The sequence below is a fragment of the Hylaeus anthracinus genome, unplaced genomic scaffold (genome assembly GCF_026225885.1).
Source record: "Hylaeus anthracinus isolate JK02 unplaced genomic scaffold, UHH_iyHylAnth1.0_haploid 11981, whole genome shotgun sequence".
Classification (NCBI taxonomy): Eukaryota; Metazoa; Arthropoda; class Insecta; order Hymenoptera; family Colletidae; genus Hylaeus; species Hylaeus anthracinus.
This window is the reverse complement of record NW_026534329.1, coordinates 7,941,627-7,951,301: the sequence shown is the minus strand read 5'-3', so window position 1 is coordinate 7,951,301 and position 9,675 is coordinate 7,941,627.

The window sequence follows — 9,675 nt, the reverse complement described above, 5'->3', positions numbered from 1 at the left end:
TAAATTTTCTTTGTAAAGAAGTAGTAGATATACCTTTGACAGGCACAGAATTTATTTCTACACGATACGCACTCTACTATAAGAAAAATATGACTTGAAATTATTTTTGTTCGATATCGCGAACAACGATAAAGTACTGATTTGATTATTCAATTAACGTTTCGGTCATTGTATGGTGTATAATAAATAATGCATTTAAAATCTCACCACGATTACGTGCCGTTCGATAATTTACCAGATTTTGTCCAAGGTGCTATGCTTCGATAAGTATTTAAAGCATTTCAACGATTTATATAATAAAATATCTTAAAGAATGTTCCAGTATCAGAGTGGAAGGTTAAAAATAAAAACGTGTTTGATGTAGATAAATAAAATGTAAAAGGAATGAACTTCTTGTCCCCAAACGTATTCGTAAAACAAATAATGAATAATACAATTTACTTCGCGATTATTTATACGTATCACAGACCAGAAGAAACTGCGAACAATCGTCTTGTTAATTAAAAAATAGATTCTGTTCGTTGAACCGATCGGAATAATGTAACGATTCGCATTCTATTACTCCCTCCAGGATGAGAATAAGTTACTGACCGTGTAATTTCATGGATACTTGCCCAGCGAGCTACCCGTTAGACACAGAAGTGCAATTTTAATTCCCTGTGTGCCGTGCGCTGCGATACGAACGAGCCCGCCATGCTTCTCAAAGTTTGAGGATAGAAAAAGGTGCGCCGAGCGTTTACGTGAGGTCAATGGGTAAATGGATTCCCCGATCGTTTCGAGAAAACTGTTCGGGAATCCAAATCGAAACCTAGAAACGAATGATTCTAAGGATGACGAATGATTCGAACTAAAATTAGAAGAAAAAGGAGGAATTACGGAATTAGGGGCAATTACGGTTTTCCGGGCAAAAGTTTGATAGTTTTTTTACCGAATCTTATAGGACAACCCTCGGAGAACAATTGAGGGGTGTGCTGCAATAAGGAGGCAGCTTCACTTTTTGATGGTTTTGAGGTCTTGGTTAGAACATAATCACGCGTTTAAAAAATTTCTGTTTTTCGTGGTGCAATTAAGGAGACAACTCCGATCACTAGAAAAACCGACGATGTCAAATTGAGGGAGACAGAGCAAGAAAAAGAACGAATGGGTCTAGCAAGATAAGGATAGGCAATCGGACCTCGCTCCAATTTTCATTGCAATTATGTGCCTTGCAATCCTTTTGACCTAAAACATCATCTCACAATGTTTCAAATCGTGAGACCGTTACCTTCCCGTTCAAGGGTAATACGAGGGTAAACACCCTTAACTTTATTATTCTTTTTCTCGGTTACCATTTCAGATATTTAAATTCTGGAAAGACGAAAATATTCGTACTTATAAACTGCATCTCATATATTTTTGTCAGGGCATTTTTTTGTTTGTTTATTATTAAGGGTAGAAAATAAATAATTCATTTATGTGGTAATTGCAAACAACCATGTGAGTGTCACCTACCAAAGAAATCAGGAATGTTTATTTACGTGTAGGTTGTTTACACATCCTCTTTCTACGTAACCACCACCTCATATTTTGTTATACAGGGTGTCCCAGAATTATATATTTTTGTATTTATATAAAAAGTAAGGTGTACAAACATATTTTGTGCAACATATTGCAATTTGTGAAGGTACACAAGAAAGCCTAAGATTGTAACCTAACACATAGTTTACACATCCTCTTTCTACGTAACATCACCTCATATTTTGTTATACAGGGTGTCCCAGAATTAGTGTAAGTATCTATATTAAAGTAAGGTGTACGAACAAGTATTTATATAAAAAGTAAGGTGTACGAACATATTTCGTATAAAATGGTGCAATTTGTGAAGGTACACAAGAAAGTCTAAAATTGCATATCTGTTATTATTTTACACGTTATCACATATTAGAAGAGTATAATACAGTATAAAATAATATAAAATATTGATTTTCGGCCTAAATATGTTTCTCACTATCTGAACATTCAAGTCAAGTAACATTACAATAAATTACACGCCTTGTAAGTTACATTATTTAATAAGACGTAGATTCCTGCTTGCATGTTCTTGCGTGACTTACCAAGAGGAATCATCCTTTTTGAAATTATGTCTCAAGCATTTTTCAAATATTATTAAATTGACAATTCACGCTGACATAGTTCAATAATAGATCGTAGTATGTTTGATCAAAATTCTTCTAAATATAAAATAATGTTTTACCATAATCCTAAAATAGATCACTTTTATAATATGTATAATGTTTCATGTATTAGATGTTCATTTGTTTTGATGTTTCATGCACCCTATTCCGGTTCTTACACTAATTCTAGGACATCCTGTATAATAAATGGCTTGACTTATGAAGAAGATTCATCCTTTTTGAAATTATGTCTCAAGCATTTTTCAAATATTATTAAATTGACAATTTACGCTGACATAGTTCAATAATATATCGTAGTGTGTTTGATCAAAATTCTTCTAAATATAAAATAACGTTTTACAATAATCGTAAAATAGATAATTTTTATAATACAATGTTTCATGTATTAGGTGTTCATTTGTTGTGATGTTTCATGCATCCATTTCCAGTTCTTGCACTAATTCTGGGACACCCTGTATAACAAATATGAGGTGGTGTTACGTAGAAGGAGGATGTGTGTAAACAATCTACACGTAAATAAACGGCAAAAATTATTTATATAAAAAATGAAGGCGTACGAACATATTTCGTTTGAAATGTTGCAATTTATAAAGGTAAATAATAAACCCTAATTTTGTAACCTGACAAATAGGAAATTTTAATGCAAATCTGTTATTATTTTACACGTTATCACATATTAAAATAGTACCAAACAGTATAAAATAATATAAAATATTGATTTTCGGCATAAATACGTTCCTCACTGTCTGAACATTCAATTCAAGTAACATCACAATAAATTACACGTGTAAATTACTTGTAAGTTACATTATTTAATGAGACATAATTCCTTCTTGCATGTTCTGTAACGAATTCCTCCGACTTCAAAGGGTCAAAAATTCTCGATTCAGAATTTTCGAGCACAATCACCAGGGCGAGTTGGTAAATAGATCACTTTTATAATATAATGTTTCATGTATTAGGTGTTCATTTATTGTGATGTTCCTATTCACTCATTCCAAAATTGTTTCATTCAGAAATGATAAATGTTGGAGTCCGTTACCGTAAACAAAACAAAGAAACGTGAATGAATTTATTGAAACTCCTCGAGATTGAATTCCACAGCGGTCTAGCGGAAATTGGATTTCATTTATTTGAAAACCGTTTTCCTGAGAAACAGTAACGGAGATTTGTTGAAAATTCTCGACGCGGTATTCCCGAGTATAATCAGCAGTGGAGAGATCAAGGATCACGATGCACCTTCGCCAACCATCCGTCCTCTCCAAGATCAATGTTGCCCGACCGATCTCGGCGAAGCAGTCCCGCGCATTCCAGGCTGGTTTTACCATACCGAGAAAGAAGAACGAGGAAGAAGAAGAGGAAGAGGACGAAGGGACGTGGCCGTATACTCAACGCGCGAATCACTGAACGCGCATGATGTGACCGAGACGTTAGGTGAAACTCCTTTTCCCGCTGGGATCGCACCTGTTCAAGTTTCATGAGTTGACAACTCTCTCGATAAATAGCTAAATATATTTATAATCGCGTGAAATGATTTCTACAATGTCCTGTGCGCAGTTATTTTAATAAATTTGCATCCTCGTATTACATTTTAACGGAATTGAAATGGTCGGAACGATTGTTGGGAATTCAGAGTTCTTGAAAAAAGTTTAGCAAAGGTTTTGTAACTTAATGATAAGTGGACTGCGGATTTTTAGGAATGTATAGAAAGTTTGAAGGTGGAGGAAACTGCAAAATGCATAGGATACGCAATATTATAAAAATATATTGAAATATGGAATATGGGATCATATAAACATGTAATATAATACTTGTAATCTTTATTTTATTTATTTGTGAAAACGAGGTTACTCAATTTGACATTTAAATCTTTTCTTTCGGCATACTTTTCAGTGCATTTTCTCATACTTTTAAGAAATTGTATCTAGAGCTGGTGAGTATTCATATAAATTAACTAGAAATTGTTTCACACTTTTTACTCTTGTTTTAATGTTTTACGAAGTCGGTTATATTTGTTTCCAGAAATTAAATTACTAACTAAAATGAGACGTAAATTATACTGGGTGTCCTAGAAATATTGGAGTTTCTTCAAAGGGGTGGTTCGGGGGTTACATGTTTACAATATAAAAATATTTACAATATTGAATGTTGGTACAAACAGGGAATTAATAATTAAGGAACACGTTCAACTTACGTACGTAACACGAATAATTGATTTATTAATCGAAACAATACTTTGTTGATGTTTGAAATATACACGGTGTCCCAAAAATGTTGGAGGTCATTGAAAGACGTGGTTCGAGAGGTGATTTGAAACAACTTTTTCCTTAGCGAAAATGTTGTACGAGGCTTCGTTGAGGAGATATTAACAGAAAACCTCGACCAATCAGAGCGCGAGGATGCCGGTGGACCGCCCACGGTAGCGTTGGCCACGCCCTCGAAGCGGTCGCGCTCTGATTGGTCGAAGTTTTCTGTTAATATCTCCTCAACGAAGCCTCGTACAACATTTTCGCCAAGGAAAAAGTTGTTTCAAATCACCTCCACCATGTACAGGGTGTCCCAAAAGTCGGGAAGGAGCCGGAAATGGGGGGTAGCTGAGACGATTCTGAACAACAATTTCCTTTGCAAAAATGTCGGATGGGGCTTCGTTAAGGAGAAATTAAGCGAAAACCCCGACCAATCAGAGCGCGCGTAGACCGTTGGAGCGGGCGCGGTAGCGAAGGCTACGCGCTGGCGGCCGCGCTTGTACGCGAACAAGTGACTCGACGTGCATCGAAGGACATTGACGCTGCCACCTAGCGCGTAACCTTCGCTACCGCGGCCGCTCGAACGGTCTACGCGTGCTCTGATTGGTCGAGGTTTTTGCTTAATATCTCCTTAACGAAGCCCCATCCGACATTTTTGCAAAGGAAATTGTTGTTCAGAATCGTCTCAGCTACCCTCCATTTCCAGCTCCTCCCCGACTTTTGACACACTGTATATACAGGGTGTCCCAAAAATGTTATAACTAGGGGTGTGAGGAATCTCGGTCGGGACGGGAATTCCACCCGGGATCGGGATGGAATCCCAAGAATTTCAGAATCCCGAATACATCCGCGATTCCCGTGAATTACCGGGATCCCGAAACCATTCGGGATTCCCGAGAATTTCGAGATCCTCTAAATGTTTGGGATTCCCGGAATTTCGAAATCCCGTACATTCGGATTGCTGAAATTTTCAAGAATAACAACACTTTCGGAAATCCCAGATATCATTCTATATCCCGTACATTGTCGGGAATCCCGAACATTTTCGAGATCCCGTACATTCTCGGGAATCCCGGATTTTTGCGGGATGTCGTGTATTCTCGGGAATCTCGAATCAACTCGGAATCCTGCATAAACTCGAAAATCCCGAATATTCTTGGGAATCCCGGATATTTTCGGGTATCCCGGACATTTTACGGGAATCCCGAATATTTTCGGGAATCCTGCACACCTCTAGTTGTAACACCTTGAAAGGGGTGGTTCGGGAGGTGATTTGAAACAACTTTTTCCTTAGCGAAAATGTTGTCCGAGGCTTCGTTGAGGAGATATTAACGGAAAACCCGGACCAATCCGAGCGTGAGCCTAGCGCGTAGGCTACTCCCACCACGGACACTCCCACCGGCATCCTCGCCCTCTGATTTGTCTAAGTTATCTGTTAATATCTCCTCAACGAAGCCTCGTACAACATTTTCGCTAAGGAAAAAGTTGTTTCAAATCACCTCCACCATGTATATAAAGGGTGTCCCAAAAATGTCGTAACTCCTTGAAAGAGGTGGTTCGGGCGGTGATTTGAAACAACTTTTTCCTTAGCGAAAATGTTGTCCGAGGCTTCGTTGAGGAGATATTAACGGAAAACCCGGACCAATCAGAGCGAGAGCCTAGCGCGTAGCCTACTCCCACCCCGGACACTCCCACCGGCATCCTCGCCCTCTGATTTGTCTAAGTTTTCCGTTAATATCTCCTCAACGAAGCCTCGTATAACATTTTCGCTAAGGAAAAAGTTGTTTCAAATCACCTCCCGAACAACCTCCTTCAAGGACCTCCAACATGTTTGGGACACCCTGTAGAGTTGACCGTTCCTCCGCCGCTAAAGATGGAGGAACAGAACCGCGAAAGAGGGACGAGTATGTGGCGAAGAGAGGCATCCCAAAGGTGAGACGGAGAAAGGCGTATTTCAAACTCGAAGAGGGGGAAGAAGTAAGAATCGAGTGGACGGTAGAGACCCAAGCACGGTGGAAACGAGCCACGAAGACGTGACGTATACACTCCAGGAGACCGTGGTATAGTGCAACCATGGTGTAGCATGGCATAGTTAAAGTGGGAGAAACCGTGTATGACCGTCCTCACCGTAAGCCAGTCCCGTGTGAACGACCGTGTAGCGAACTTCGAACGAAACACGATAGAGCCTCGAAGGTTTTTCGTTCTCCTTCTGGCTCGATTGGATTCGATTCGGATTCTTTTCTCGTCTGCGAGTGTTCGAACGACTCGGCTAATCGGAATCACCGCGAGAGCCATCCACGGAAGACCGATTCCCCTCGTGAACCAGTGCTCGGCGAAAGTAGGATACTCCTGTGTTAAAATCGAGTCGAAAGACACCGGCTCTGCAGCCGGATGGCTACGATCGATCGTCGACAGTGTAAAGTTAGTGTGGTTCTGTGACACGGAAATAGGTAACAGTTGTGCCAAGAAAAGTGTTACAGCGGATGTGAGATGTAGGAGAGAAACAGAAACTTAGGGTCGGTAGAAAGGACTCTTCGAAGTGTGGTCGGGTGGCCGATTTCGCGTCGGAACTGTGACCGAGTCTTGCTTCCGTATCAGTGGCGAGTTTTTTAAATTCTTATTGCAAGAGAGATCTTTGTTTCGTAATAAGGACAGGAGGAATATCTCTACACGGCGTCGGCCCGCATAGCATAGTGAAACACCAGGCGGTAGACGCTCAAAAACGCGCGAGAAAGTTTGAACAGAAAGGCGAGGAAGCAGCGCGGAAAAGTCGAGGGGAAAGGTGACAAACCGGCTGGCATATGGACGAAATTTTGTTCAAATAACAGATAACGAACTAAAGCATCGCGTAACGATCTATTCGTTTATTCGACTCGTCGTTAAACGTTTCAACTCACTGTGAAATATTTCTCCGGTTCTAACCTTTATTCGAAGGGGTTGAGAGTTACAGTGAGTCGACGAGAAATCAGAAACTGGGCTGTGCGAGAAAGCTGTGCGTAGTTCGGCGTAACTAAAACTTCCGTTCTTTATTCGCTCGCACTAAGAATCACAGCCTGTTATAATCTTACCTCGCTTCGTGTGTAAGGAATACAAAAAAAAAAAAAAAAAAAAAAAAAACATAGAGAGTCCTTGTTTTTACTGTTTATTAAGAGAAAAAAAGAAAAGAAAGAATAGTGCAGTTTATAAAAGAAAATTGAATAGAACAGAATAATACAGACCACACATTTTACAATACAGAAAAAAGAGGAAGAAGGAAAAAAATTGCACATCGCACCACACCAAACTCGCCCATCCATCTGCGCATCAAGCGCGACTTTTACCACATTCGAAAACAAAACACAATAAAATAATTACATCTCAACACGGCCCCTGAAATTCAAATTATTCGAATTAGGATTTGAATTATAGAAAGATGTATTAGGTTGTCGCAAAAGTTGCCTTCGCTTTATTAATAAGTAGACTGCGGATCTTTATGCAAAATAAAATCTTCGGGAACGTGGCTATAAAAATTGAACCTAAATAGGAATTTATTTTATTTTGCAAATATTATAACGTGAACTTTACTTTCAATCTTTTTTATAGTCTTGCTATATTGCTTGCATTTTTTAGTTTATTGCGCATTGAAATTTTCTATAAATGCATAAAGATCCGCAGTCTACTTATTACACTGACTGCATTATTAGTAATGTTGTTTTCCGTTGCTGACTTTCTGAGAAAGAAATTAAAACTGATTGAAATATTGATTCTAATCATTAGATTGCGGATTTTTATGCAAAATAAAATATTTGTACGCTTACCAACAAAAATTGAAACTAAGTAGGAATTTATTTTACGATGCAAATATTATAATCTGAACATTTTAAACGTTATCTTCAATCTTTTTTATAGTCTTGCATATTGCTTGCATTTTTTAGTTTCTTGCGCATTCAAATTTCCTATAAATGCATAAAGATCCGCAGTCAATTAATAAGTAATACATGCATAATATTTTATGTTTTATGTTGCATTACCGAATTGTGCACGATTCATTTTGCTCCATTACTGTTGCAACATGAATATCTATGAAATTAAATTGTCTATTTATATAAACACGACCACATAAAATAATTGAGTGCAACTCGCGAAAGAAACTTTCGGGACAACCTAATATTTTACAATGAACGAGTACAAAATTGTACACAGGGCCGGCGCAAGGCAGGTTCAGCACGTTCCCCGGAACCCGGCCCCGCGTTTTAAAAGGCCCCGCGGTCTACGAAAATTACTGAATTAAAAGCCACCGATTAACTTTACAGACTGATGATACCATTAACAAATGGAAGCAATTTTTGTTGAGATGCAAGACATTTTTTTAGTAGCGATGATTAAATTGAAAGGGGTGACAAAAATCATCAAAATGAGAGATCCAATATGGCCGACGTGTAAATTAAAAAGTGATTAGATTTTCATGAAACTTCATATTTATGACTTATTTGAGAGGCAAACTTCATGAAACTTGGTATGTTTTCGTTATCTGGGCCCCAAATTAAGAATCTGACATCAGAATTGCAAAATTCAAAATGAGGGATCCAATATGCCCGACATGTATACTAAAAAGTTATTAGATTTTCATGAAACTTGATATTCTTATACTTGATAGACTTATTTGAGTCGCAAACTTGAAATCTGATATAAAAATTGCAAAATTCAAAATGGCGGATTCAATATGGCCGACATGTGTATTGAAAAATTATTAGATTTTCCTGAAACTTGGTATGTATGAGTTATTTGAGCCGCAAACTTCGAATCTGATATTAGAATTGCAAAATTCAAAATGGCGGATTCAATATGGCCGACATGTGTATTGAAAAATTATTAGATTTTCCTGAAACTTGGTATGTTTTCATTATCTGGGCCGCAAATTAAGAATCTGATATCAGAATTGCAAAATTCAAAATGGCGGATCCAATATGGCCGTCATGTATACTAAAAAGTTATTAGATTTTCATGAAACTTGATATTCTTATACTTGATAGACTTATTTGAGTCGCAAACTTTGAATCTCATATAAAAATTGCAAAATTCAAAATGGCGGATTCAATATGGTCGACATGTGTATTGAAAAATTATTAGATTTTCCTGAAACTTGGTATGTATGAGTTATTTGAGTTGCAAACTTTGAATCTGATATAAAAATTGCAAAATTCAAAATGGCGGATCCAATACGGCCGTCATGTATATTAAAAAGTTATTAGATTTTCATGAAAATTGATATTTAT